General features: G+C 36.6%; 1 protein-coding gene across 8 annotated transcripts in view; it reads right to left on the bottom strand.

The window, feature by feature from the left end:
- HDAC9 (histone deacetylase 9) overlaps positions 1–12,413 on the bottom strand; it is a 939,997-nt gene that overhangs the window by 410,520 nt on the left and 517,064 nt on the right. The window lies entirely within an intron of this gene.

Genomic DNA, 12,413 nt, shown 5'->3' with positions numbered 1-12,413 from the left:
TGGAATATTTCTTTGTTGGTAGTTTCTAACCTGATACCCTGAGAAAATATACTTGGTATATTAACACCAAACCAAGAAGAATCATTATGAATAAAACTTTCTACACATTTAGTATACAATCAAATAGAAAGAAAGGGTGGCCAAGCCTTAGATTTGAAAGTTCCGAGTTAGGTTATATGTTCCAAAGTACAAATGCACATTATACATTAGTATACATACATTAGTATTTCTTTGGTTAAACTATTCTAGGTAGTGATGTTCTCTAATTTAGTAATTATGTATTAGGCTTCTACGTAATTATACTCTAGAAGAATGGGAACACTGGATTGAGCCCCTATGTAGTACAAGTCAGTGATGGTAACGAAAATGGTGATGACGTTGATGATGACAGTTATGAAAAGAGTGTTTCCAACGACAACTAACATTCATGTAGTGATTCCCATGTTCACTACTGTTGTAAACACTTTGTTAATATTAACTTGTTTAACCATGAGAAAAAATCTATATGGGACAGATTCTATTTATACCTTGATTAGATTAATGAGGCAACGAACACAGAGAGGGTAAGTAACTTGCCCAAGGTCTCAGAGGTAAAAAGGGATGACACCATGATCTGTACCTAGATAATCTAGATCAAGTCTATTCTTCTAAATACCAAAATATTTCTGCTCCACCCTTCCTTGTATATGAACATGATAACAATTATAAACCTTTTCCCAAAGCATTACTAATCATCTGCGTTAGATATGATGGTATCATGCAGCTAGGGTTTTCGGTGAGTGAAATGTTTTCTTTGAAGGAATTTTATATTTTTGCCTGACTGCAAAGTGTGTCAAAGTAAAACTTAACAATCTTTTCTTTCTTATCCCTCTTTATTATTGATTTGTTTTTATGTTTAGACTTCAAATATCTGCATGTTCATTTTGTCTTTTTGTTTTCTGTTTCCCTTCTCTGCAGCTTGACGTTGGATGAAGAATCCCTACATTTTAGCTTTACTTGGAATGAGCTTGGTGAAATAGGAACTTGAAAGAAATATCCAGTTATAAAAATAAAACAAGTTAATTTTTTTTGTGTTATATACCTGATTTTATGGCCGAAAACCCTGAAAAGGTAGAGATGGGTGGCTTGAAAGTTTTGCAAAAGTAGAAAATGAAAAAGGGGGTAGGCAGAGAGCAGGACTGAGAACAAGAAGCTCAGTGCGGGAGCCCTGATATGTACCATTTCCTGGGGCCCCCACCTTGAGGCAAAGAAGGTAAACAGTTTGGGTAAAGGATTAAGGTTCTTCCAGACCTTCCAGGAGTTGTCAGTCCACTTTATCTTAGTGGAGAAGTCTAAATTTGAATTACTAGCATCTGATTCAACCAGGATTAAAGGGAGAAAATAAAACTGTATTAATTCACTTAGATATGTTTCCCTGTACATGTTTATTTTTAAATTCCTTTAAAACACCAATTGTTGTCTCTAAAAAGCTGTAAGTTAATAAATATATTCATCTGAAACCTAGAAAGGAAGAAATGAGGAATCTCTATGTAGTAACTCTTATTGCTTTCCACTGTGGCCTTGCTTATAACCTGAAGACAAAAAATTACAGATTCTCAGACTTTGATCTAGACATGCCTTGATGATGAAATCTAAGTATAAAATGCTACCGATTGACTGGCTCTCCAGAGGAAGACTATCAATTGATTAATCACTTTAAAGGATGGAGTAGGAAATGCACTATGTTTTCAGTGAGAAGAGGTGAAGTCCACTTCCCAGCTATGGGATATTCAGTAAGACTCTAGTACTCTCTGAGCCTGGCTCTTCATTTCTGAAACATAAAAATCTAATACTTCCTTTATTTTAGAGCTATGGCCACCTGATTAGATACCTGAAAATAACTGTGAAGATCTAGATGAATGCAAGGGAAGGAAAGGTTTATGGAACTTTCATTACTGCTACTACTGCCAAGGATGGCAGGAATGACCCAGTCAGAACTGGGTCCCCACTCTCCTGATTTTCAGTCCAGCCCCCTTCTCTCTCCTAACACACTGCACCAGTTGGGGCCGAGTTTCTGCAATCAAGACTAAAATGTGCCAAAAAGCTTGGAAAAACAGCATATGCCATTTAAACATTCTACATGAAACCTAGAATTCCGTAAGCTTTTCAGGGAAAAGAAAATGATTTGTCAGGTCAGCACATAGCTTTAATTCCTATGTTTGTTTCAGAGTGGGCTGGATATACAGTTCTAAAATTTCTTTCAAAGGTCGACACAAAAAAAGTGAACACCAGACTAGGAATGAGAACTGGGTTCTGGTCTTGTAGTTATCAGCTACTAAAATCAATAACCTTGAATAATTCCTAGTCTCTGAATGTCAGTTCATTTATGCAAATCAGCTATAGATTACTAGTAGGGCATGGAGTACCTTGGCTTTGGGTGAATTACTTTGTATCTTTAAACCTCAGTTTTTCATGTTAAAATGGGGACAGTTTTTTTTCCCCTCCATGTGCCCCAATAGACTCCATTTTACATCTTTGTCTGAGCCCATAAGGCTGAGTACTGGGGTTGCCTCACTCTAGACCTTTGCTGGTTTTATTTCCTTTGGGTTCATCTATGGGTAGGACTGGTTAGTGATAAAGGATTAAGGAGGAGGGAGGGGCCAGGGTATCCTCTGCTCTCTCTGCCTCAGTGTTGCATCACTGGCTAGAGTTTTGTTTCTTTCTGATTTCATCTCCCTCGAGAGGCTTCTGCTCCATGGTTCCAGCTTTCCCAGCACTCCAGAAACATTATTTCCTCTCCTTGCTTTTTCAACCCTAGGGGTGGGAATCGTTTCTTGCTGCTATTTTCTGGGTGCCTCAACATCCCTAAGCAGTTGTAAAGTACTCCTTTCATAAAAGTCTATGACCAATATTGTGAACGTTCTGTTTCCTACCAAGACTTTGATTAACCAAGTCCCACGTACTCTGCCAAGTTTTTGTAGAATTAAATTAAATCATGCTCAGTAAAGGATAAACCAGTGCTTCTCAGTCAGGGAAGATGTTAACACCATGGGACAATTGGTAATGTGTGGAGATGTTTTTGATGGTCAGTATGGAGTATAGCTGTTGGGAATCTAGTAGGTAGAAGCCAGAGATGCTGCTAAACATCCTACAATGTACAGGACAGATCCCAGAACGAAGAGTTATCTGGACTCAAATGTCTATACTGCCAAGTGTGAGAAACCCTGGGGTAAGAATCTGTAAATGGCAGTTGTTAATGACTATGCTACACTGCAATGATCAAAGGAGATAATACTATCTGTTAGACATTCTCAAAGAGGATGTGGAAGAGTAAGAAAAGATCATTAGAAATCAGGGAGTACTATACATCACTTAGCGTCTGGGTGGCGCAGTCGGTTAAGCGTCCGACTTCAGCCAGGTCACGATCTCGCGGTCCGGGAGTTCGAGCCCCGCATCAGGCTCTGGGCTGATGGCTCAGAGCCTGGAGCCTGTTTCCGATTCTGTGTCTCCCTCTCTCTCTGCCCCTCCCCCATTCATGCTCTGTCTCTCTCTGTCCCAAAAATAAATAAACGTTGAAAAAAAAATTAAAAAAAAAGAAATCAGGGAGTACTATACATCACTTGAAAATAATCAAGTGTTCAGTATATTTTTATACTTAGAAATTTATTTCAAAACATTTTTAATATCACTGGTATTTCTACAGAAAGCAAAACAAGTCAACTTCATGTAGAAAGATGTAATTCTCAATTTTTGGTAGGATACTACTTGAAGCATTGTGATATTTTTATCTTTATCAGCTGAGGACATAGTTTTTAGTTTTTTTTGTTTTGTTTTTTTATAGTTTATTTTTTTGAGAGAGAGAGAGAGAGAGAGAGAGAGCGAGCGCCAGTTGGGGAGGGGCAGAGAGAGAGGGAGACTTAGAATCCAAAGCAGGCTCCATGCCGACAGCAGAGAGCCTGATGAGGCTCCTGGGGCTTGTGGGGCTCATACTCAAGAACCGAACCTTCAGATCATGACCTGAGCTGAAGTCAGAAGCTTAACTGACTGAGCCACCCAGGTGCCCCAAGGACATAGCTTTTTAAAAACTAAGAATCACTGATATTCAGTAAGTGCAACATAAATTTATTTTTTCAAAATATACAATACACTGGGGTGTCCTGGGTGGCTTATCGGTTAAGTGTCCAACTTCAGCCCCAGATCACGATCTCACGGTTTGAGAGTTCGAGCTTACTTCAGATCCTCTGTCCCTCCCCCCCACCTCTCTGCCCCTCCCTAACTTGTGCACGTGTGTACATGTGTGTCCACACTCTCTCTCTCTCTCTTAAAAATAAATATTAGAAAATATACACAACGTAAAACTTTTCTAAATAAAGGTCCATATGCACTAGTTCTAGTAAAAACTTTCATCTGTATTTCAATGCTGGTTTTGAGTCACCAGAGTCACCAAAGACATTAGTATCTCAGTGGTGAGGATGAAGGATGAAATGATAGATAACCATCATTTAGTCATTGCAATGCTTTATAAGCTCACTCCTCATATTTCAGAAGCCCACACACCAAAGCTCAGCATGATATATACCCAAGGCATAGAATTAATGATCTATTGTGCTGACTCAGTTTGCAGTTAGAGTTAATTCCATTTTTAATGCTCTGGTCTCCCCAAAGGCTGAAGATTTCCATTCCAGTTACTTGCTAATGGGATGCTAATCCTCAAGAGCCCAGAAAGAGATCACTAACTGGGGAGACATTCTGCTTGTATCTCAATGTATTTCATGCCTAGTTGCACTAATTGCCTTTCTATTTTTACCCCATACCCATCACTCTCTACATCTCAATTAATCACAGAAACAGAAGGCAAGTTTTTTAGTGTGTGTGCCCATCTGAATGCATGTGTCTGCTGAGAAGAAAACCTTGCATGAAAAATTATCATTATTTAAATGAAAACAATCAATATTAAAATAAAGAGGACAGACCTAAAACCTTTTATTCTTTTCACTTAAAAGAAATTAAAAAGGGAACAAAACGAAACAGAAAACATGTGCAAGATGCTTCATGAGCTAAATGTATTTCAAATCTTTCTTTTCATACATGGTGCGGAATGAACTTAGGGGTGGCGGGGTTTGAGAACAAACAACGGGAAAGAAAGAGTAAAGCTAGGTAGCAGAAGCACAGGTTAAAAAATCAGGATTCCAATAGTAACTCACAAAGCCCAGACTTGTCATTTCACTACAGTTTGTTTTATGTGAGTGTGAGGGTGTCATTTTTGCACACTTACACACACATACAGACATGGAAAGTATTTTTTGCAGAAGCAAAGAGGTCTCAAACAGAAAAAGATCAGACTCAGATTTTACTGCTAACTTTTCATGTACTAACTGCAACCATGGGTGAGTTCTCTGATCTCCGTGAATCATTTTAGTATCTACTACAGAGTAGTAATGATGCCACCGTACATCATGGCTGATGATTAAAGGGGTGGAATAGAGTACATAGCTCAACTGGCTGGTTGTCACAAAAAAAGTTGTTCAACTGACAGATGTTGAATAAATGAATGTTTAATGTAGTCTATATGTAAGACTAAGAGAAACTTAAAATAAAATAAAAAAGTAGAAGGATAGAGAGCTACAACTGATTTACTGCCTTTGCCTATTGCAATGTTACCTATAAAAACAACAAAAATAGTAATTATCCCTTTTCTGATCTTTTACTCAGTATATTTAAATCCACTTTTTTGGGGGGCACCTGGGCGGCTCAGTCAGTTGGGTATCCGACTTTGGCTCAGGTCATGATCTCACGGCTGGTGAGTTCGAGCCACGCATCAGGCTCTGTGCTGACAGCTCAGAGCCTGGAGCCTGCTTCAGATTCTGTGTCTCCCTCTCTCTCTGCCCCTCCCCTGCTTGTGCTGTCTCTCTCTCAAAAATGAATGAAGATTTAAAAAAATAAAATAAAATCAATTTTTTGTTGGTAATTGACTACATATTTTTTTCAATATTTGTACTTACCTGTTTATAATTTCTTTTTTTTTCATTTTTTAATGTTTATTTTACTTTTTAGAGAGAGAAAAAGAGGGGGAGAGAGAGAGAAAAAAAGGTGTGAGTGGGCAGAGAGAGAGGGAGACACAGAATCTGAAGCAGGCTGCAGACTCTGAGCTGTCAGCACAGAGCCTGATGCAGGACTCGAACTCATGGACCGTGAGATCATGTCCTGAGCTGAACCCGGACGCTCAACTGACTGAGCCACCCCGGCGCCCCTATAATTTCTACTTTATTTAGTTTCTGTCTTAAATACATCACCATCTACTAAGAATGATGCTTACCGTGTGCACTTTGTCCTTATTCTCTTTTAATCCTAAATTATGAACATTCTTTACACCAATAATTTAGACAAAAATTCAATACCACGTATCATGGTATACAGATGTTCTTCATACTCATTTGAAATGATCATAAGGATAAAAGGAAGAAATTTCCATTGAGTAATGGCCAATAATACCATTAATTAAGAGCTCCTGGGTGGTTCAGCCGGTTAAGCACCCAACTCTTGATTTCAGTTCAGGTCATGATCTCATGGGGCTTTGCAATGACAGCACAGAGCCTGCTTGAGATTCTCTCTCTCCCCCCACCTCTGTCCCCCACTTGTGCACACCCTCTCTCTCCAAATAAATAAATGTTTAAAAAACAATACTATTTAGATAATAATTATCAATCAAAATTTAGTACTAGATTAATATATGTCTTTATACTAATGAATATTTGAGATATTCAACAATTTTACTTGCACTGCATGTTTAGCACTGAAATCACAAGTGAAGGTGAGACTTCTGTTGCCAACTTCAGATTCCTTCTCTGGCATTGCCATTCTTCCCTGCTGTACTAGATCTGTGTACTTGTTCACCCAGCCTCTCTCTCTGCTGGATTTCTCTTGCTCTCTCCCACCCACAGGGCTACCTTAGGAGCTGCCATATTCTAATACTCTGTCACTTGGAACCAAGGACATAAAAGCTATCATTCATTCACTCTCTTCTGAATGTCCTTTAGGAAGATTAGGTTTCCTGCCTGAGTCACTTCTCCCTTTCAGGGTAGCAGTGTAGGAATCCATTCCATGTGAACTGTTCAATTAAGTAATCATTCCAATTATGAAAAGATACTTTGGGGACATAGAAAATTCTCTAATCTAGTTTATCTGAAGATCTAGGTTACTCTAATTAAAACTTTTCATAATTAGACAAAGGCTATGTATTTGCAAAGTCAGCATTCAGAATAATACTACAAATCTAACACAACTTATATTTTTGGCTCAAATAATACAGATTTTTAATGTTATGAGTCAGATTTTGTACATTTTTATGTCAGGAGCAAAGTTTCTAATCTAACTCTTTCTAACTGTAACCATTTAATGATATATAATTCATTCATGAGTTTTAAAAAAATCATTTCTTTGGTAATTTTAACTTCTAATAACTAGCCACACTTATGGTAATTTATGAATGCAATTCCCTGAAGAAATTATAATACTATTCTTTTTGATTCAGAAATATTATTGTCAACATCTATCCATCTTCTTATTGGGAATATACCAAATATATGTTTATTAAAAAGGATTATTCTCTTTCAAAAAGCATATTGGTATATGTTATGCACATTAGTCAATTTGCAGTGTGATCTTGTGAAGTGTTTATTTTATAACAACATTTATTGCTGTCTTCTGATTATATAGGTCATACATGTTCAATATTTTTAGAAATGGGGCAAATTGAGTTTTGCCTGCTAATATGTTTCTTTTGTGTTTTGTATATAAAAATATTTGAAAATGAGAATCAAATTATATTTATGATGGCATACTGTTTGTTCACTTAATAATGCATTACAAGTCTTTTCACAGGCAATTATATATTCTTTAAAATAATTCCATTTATTCTGTTTTTCACTCAAAAATCTATTATGAATCTTTCCCCAAGTAGCTATGTATTCTTTTAAAAACACATTATAAGGGTGTACCATATGTTATGTAGTCACATTCACATGTGAGTATGCAATATTTTGTTTAAACATTTGATAACTGGATGCTTAGGTGATCTACAGTGTTGCTTGGAAAGACTGCACCAGTGGCACGCATTATTGTGAACCTACTTGTGAACTCACTTGTGAGTATTTCCTTCCATCAGTGTAAACAGGAATTTAATTCTTAGGTTCCTCACAATTGAAAATAACAACACTTGGCGCCTGGGTGGCTCAGTCTGTTAAGCGTCCGACTTCAGTTCAGATCATGATCTCACGGCTCCTAAGTTTGAGCCCTGCGTCGGGTTCTGTGCTGACAGCATGCAGCCTGGAGCCTGCTTCGGATTCTGCATCTCCCTCTCTCTCTTTGCCCCTCCCCATTTGTGTTCTGTCTCTGTCTCTCTCTCAAAAATAAATAGACAATTTTTTTTAAAAAAAGGAAGAACTCAACAACAACCTTATTATTATAAAAATTATCAATGGGCATACAGGGCAAAGAGTATTATTAAGTCCTACGAAGCAGCTCAGAGAAGTTGGAAAAACATATGGAGGTCCTGCTAACAGGAATGTGGTCCAGGATGGGGAGGTTGTTAGCCCTGAATGGGCATTTTCCCATAGCACTCATAGATGCTTCATATTGTCAGCCAGAGCAGGCATTCTAAAACTCAAAGGCCCAGGACAAGACACTCAGTTTCTTCTTCTATCTAAGAGCAGTACTCTGTACTGAAAACTGTACCCTTTTTTACACCAGTGTTTCTTCTGAGTGCCTGGTGCTTACCTGGCTTCGTTAGCACTTAGTGGAAATGAATGAATAAATGAATACAAAACTTGCTACTCAATGCTAGATTTAAGAAAAAAAAATACTAGGACAAACAAAATAACAATTTTCCTTGAATTTTTAGGACATTTAAAGTACAAATTCCCATTTTTAAGGAATAAGATAAGATACTTTAATCAAACAATACGATTCTGGACAAAAACAAATTATAATTTATACAATATTTCATCACTTTTTTATAGTTAAAATGAAAACTTTCTATTTAGTTGGTTCCATTGTTTAATTTCATTTAATTAAGATTCTATTGAGTAACAATACTGATAACATAGGCTGCAAGTTCCATGAGGGCTGGGAATGGGTACAGTTATGTTTCCATTGCTTATTCAGTACTTATGCAATACCTACTACATAGAGTAAATCTGTAAGTTATTTATTGAATAAATGAATGAATCAATGAATGTGAAAAAGTGTGTGTTAAACACTGAGGCAACTGCCTCATCAATAAAATAGAAAGCCTTTTTCTCCTAGGTACTCAAGGTCTAACAAAAATGAATGACAGACTGTGATCAATGCCATGCTATAAGTATAAGCAGGTTGTGGCTGTAAGGCACAGAGGGGGAAATCCTGGGGGCTGAGTGAGATACTGACAGGCCGACCTGGGAGGAAAGTACAATTCTATATGGAGAAAACAACCTTGTCCAGGGGAAGGTGCCGGCAAATTAAAGGAATGAATATTGAGTATGCTAACACATTGAGAAAGGGATACTAAATGGAAAATAAGGCTTCAAAAAAATATCAAGCAAAATTTAGCTAAATTATGCAATACTAAGAGAGGATATTTGATATATATCTTCAAACTTTCTTTCTTTCTTCTTAGCAGACAAGTGTGCATCTTTCCCATTCAAACAAAAATAAGCCCTCCTAAGATATAAATTATTAGCTACTATCTGTAGTTATACTTTAATTCACAGTCAAGCTTTTTTTTTAAGTAGCCTTGAACTTGCCACCACCACTTCCTAACCTCAAACCACTGCAATATGGCTCTAACCTTCACTGTTTCACTGAAATTACTCCACCACACATAGTGCTCAGAACAGTAGATGTCATAATTTTGTGTCTATTCTCAGTACTTAGCAACTACACAGACTCATGGTAAGTCTCAATAAGCAGTTGCTAAATGAATAAATGCATGCTTACACATATTCAAGCATGAAAGGAAACTTAATTAAAGGTTGGGTTTCAAATGTTGTTGAGAAGCAAAGTAGATGAACTTCAACTTTTCTAATTCCTAAAAATTTCTTGATGTTCAGTGTTATGGCAAGAAGTCTTATAGATCAGATGTGGAATGCAGAAGGAATTTCATTTTTCTGGCAAGCATGGAAAATAACATGTTTTGGATTCCAGGAAATCATATCCCCTAAGTCTAGAATACCTTCATATTTATCTAGACATGTATCTAGAATACTTCCTTTTATACATTTTAATATTTTAAATATAAGATATTTACCTAAATAAGGACAAATTCTGAAAATCCATACTTTGAAAATACAGTAAAATGTTGAATTATCACTTCATTGAAATAAACTAGATTAAGGGCATATTCAGTCTTCTTCAATCCAGTTTCTAAAATCTATTAAGACATTTTTTAACGTGTATTTTTGAGAGACAGAGAGAGAGAGAGAGAGCACACAAGCAGGGAAAGGGCAGAGAGAGGGAGACACAAAATCCAAAGCAGGCTCCAGGCTCTGAGCTATTGGCACAGAGCCCGACACAGGGCTCGAACCCATGAGCAGTGAGATCATGACCTGAGCTAAAGTTGGATGCTCAACTAACTGAGCAACTCAGGCGTCCCTCTAAAATGTCTGTTTTACATTTTAGCCTAAAGGTTAACCACAGCCTAAAGGTTTATAATAAAGTCTTACTTCTAACTAGTATTTTACAACTTAAATAATATGCTACTTTGGGGGTTATCTGAATTCATAGGCATATTTATATCTTTTTAAAATAAAAGTCCTCTTTAGTTCTAAAATTCCACACTAATAAATAAAAATTCAGAATACATTACTTAATCATGCTAATAATATTTCAGGAATGAACGAATTCCTGTCTATGCATGAAAGAAATTATACCATGATGTACTTTACAGTTTTATTTACTTCCCTTATTAGATGTATCCTTTATATACTCTTTCAAATAGAAATGTCATGAAGAATAGTTTTATTTGTGATGTAAAACTTTTTAACACTTTCTACCCAGATACTTCACAAGAGCTATAGGTATAAACATAGATGTGAATTGATTTCATGACAGAGTGAGGTGAGATCTGCATAGGGACAGCCCAGTATTTGATAGGGACACAATTTCTCCCAGAAAACAAGCATACAGTCAGGATTGTATGGTCCAGAAAATTAACACCTATCACCTAATAACTCTCTGGGTATCACCATAAATCTAACCTCATTTGTGCTCTCAGCATGAACCTTACTTGGTCACATTAATAAGAGTCTGGCACTGATTCCCAGTCTTGATTCTGCCACTGTGGTATGATATGGGTAAAATATTATTCAATGTCTCTATGCCTCAATTTTCTTGCCTGCAAATGTGACATTCTCCTGACTTTAAAGAGTTCATAAGTATTAAAGAGAATGATATCCAGTAAATATAGTGAAATCACTGTCTAATTTTAAATGCTGTAAACCTTACTTTCTTCAAATATATGGCTTTAAACTTTTAAAAACTTTTTTTATCTTATGTTTATTTAAAATTTTTCAGTTCATTCCCATAAAACTCTAAAATCGCTGTCTAGCTTGCTACTTTGTTTCCTTTGTTTTCTTCTGACTTGTCCAGTTTACAACTCTCCAAAAGCATACTCAATCTTATTCCCACAAAATATTACTGTGAACTAAGTTCTTAAAAATTACTTCATAAAGAATCTTCCTATATTTTTAAATACCTAAAGAGATGTATACTAGATGTATACTAGTTCCCAATATTACTCTATACATTTATTTATTCATATAAGAGAAATTTATTCAGTGCCTATTATAAGCTCTCTGAATACAATAGCAAACAAGCTATAGGTATTATCCTCAAAGATTTCTCAGAGAATCCTAATTTTAATATAGACATATATTCATGAAGATATGTCCAGATTTATTTTGGCAAACATATTCAGAATAAGGAATGTAGTGTGTATTTAGCGTAGCTTTTGGGTGATAAAAAGGCACCAAGTAAAGCTTAACAAAGGGGAAGTATGTATTAGCTAAGCATTTACAGAAAAGTATGAACTATCCAAGCATACAGTGGAGGAAGAGCAAGGACTATTTGGAAAATCAGGTGTGAATGGCTTATGTGAGTGTAAAGCAGAGAGTTCTTCTGGGACTGTAACTTGTTTGGGACTGCTCACACAAGTGGTATGAGAGGGTGGAGTGGAGAAAGGTTACAGAGAAGGCTACGTCAGGAGGGGAGAAGGGAAGAGAAAGTTTGTGAATACCATGTAAGGATTTTAGCCTTCAGGATGATAGAAGAAGTATCACGGGGGCACCTGGTTGGCTCAGTCAGTAGAGTATCCAACTCCCGATCTCAGGATCCTGAGTTTGAGCCCCACCTTGAGTGTAGAAATTACCTAAATTAATTAATTAATTAAAAAAAAGAAGAGT

The sequence above is a fragment of the Prionailurus bengalensis genome, chromosome A2 (genome assembly GCF_016509475.1).
Source record: "Prionailurus bengalensis isolate Pbe53 chromosome A2, Fcat_Pben_1.1_paternal_pri, whole genome shotgun sequence".
Classification (NCBI taxonomy): domain Eukaryota; kingdom Metazoa; phylum Chordata; class Mammalia; order Carnivora; family Felidae; genus Prionailurus; species Prionailurus bengalensis.
This window is presented reverse-complemented; position numbering and strand designations above follow the sequence as displayed.